The sequence below is a fragment of the Tupaia chinensis genome, unplaced genomic scaffold (assembly GCF_000334495.1).
Source record: "Tupaia chinensis unplaced genomic scaffold, TupChi_1.0 Scaffold000208_1, whole genome shotgun sequence".
In the NCBI taxonomy this organism is placed as follows: Eukaryota; Metazoa; Chordata; class Mammalia; order Scandentia; family Tupaiidae; genus Tupaia; species Tupaia belangeri.
Window position 1 is genome coordinate 2178137 of NW_006159683.1, and position 1811 is coordinate 2179947.

The following is a 1811-nucleotide window of genomic DNA, read 5'->3' on the forward strand; positions in this document are numbered from 1 at the left end:
CACCCCCACAGTGGGGTGTGGTTATGCCACGGTCTCTTCTCTATTCCTGTTGGACATGCACGTACATATGCCCAAAGAATTCTTCAAACTGCCAGGGCCAGGATTCAAACTGCAGCCAGTCATGTGGTATCTAGTTCCCTTCACCGTCAGGCCACAGGGAAGGTCCCATCTTGCTTTCTTCTTATAAGGGTTTTCGTGATTAGATTTGGAACCACCTGGGTAATCCAGAATAATATTTCTTCTCAAGACCTTTAACTTATTCACCTCTGCAAAGTACCTTTGCCATAGACAGTAGCATATTAACAGGTCTAAGGGGTTAGCGTATGGTCATCTTTGGGGTGTCATTATTCTGTCTACCATACATATCAAGCACAGGTAAAAGATTCCACTGTATCCTTTATCAAGAGAAGTGGGGGTGCTAATGGAACAAACAGAAGATGGTCTCTCAAGTTTTATTACTATTCTGAAAGATGTCATCCCTCAGTGTTTCTGCTTTTCTGGTGGGAGAACAACCTGGTTTTCGAAAACTGTACAACTGAAGGAACGTCCTTATAATTTGCTTTCTGGCCTTCTCATTTATGCGTAATATAAGAAGTTTTTATACAACTTAAAGCGAGTCCTTTTTTTTTATCTGATTGCAGAAAAAGTAATTTCTAATATAAAAATGAAGGACAAAGAAAACATTTAATAGACACAAAAATGAAAAGTTATCAATTGGTGATAATGTAACGTCTTTGACTTGATTAATATGCACCATATTCATACTGGGAAAAACCAAAAACCATGTTGTACCCTGTAAAGAGGTTCAGTGATTAAATGTAAATAAAAAAATAATGAAAAAGAAGAGACAAATTCACAGTGGGCAAAATCAATAGCTATGATCTGCTTAAAAACCGAAAACTTCATCAGGCTTTGAAAAACACATACAAAACTAAAACACAAACTATCCCTAGAAAAATATTTAGAAAATGTATAACACAGGGCTAAAACTCTATGAAATTGGCTGGTTTACTTTTCTTTTAAAACATTAAAGATGATTTAATTTTTTTATGTTATATAGTTTCCAAATTTACCACAATGACCATACATTAATCTATAATTACAAAATAGTCAATAAATGGTAAGATTTAAAAAGAAGAGTAGTAGCATTTTCTGTCAAAACCACAACTTGTTCTGATATTTTAGTATTGGCTACTCAAAGGAAAAGATTGTACAAGACCCTGTCCCATGGGGAAAGGGTTGCTTTCTCCCTCCATCTCTATGTCTGTCTCTCTTGGCAAGCACGCCAGCTTTTTGGCAATTAAAAAAAAAATGATGCGGTATTTGGCATTCTGTCCAGCAGTTTATAAAATTTTGAATACTTTTCTGGCATTGAAATAAAGTTCCATATATGTTCAGTAATTTCAATGCAAATGAATCAGACATATTGAGTGAAATCTGGCTTGAGATTCTCTATGCTCTAACCCTTGGTACTGGCTGTTTCACCCTCTGATTCAGCAGCTGTGCCAGGTACCTGCCCTTTTTTCACATCTGATTGCCTCCATTTACTCTCCCTGGTCTTAACTACACACTGCAGCTTTTGCTCACCTGCTTGCTCAAGCTCATCTGCATGCCCTGCTGCCAGTAGTAAAGGACGCGGTCGTGTCTGAGACCGCCTGAACAGAGGTTGAAAACAGCTCATTGATCACTTGGTGTCTGGTAGACAAGAGTTGCTTTTGTAGAGATTTATTTGTTTTAATCATTGAATGTTTTCCAGATAATTGGTTAATAGAACAGCCCATGGCCTTGAAGACCTCCTAATATAATGGCAG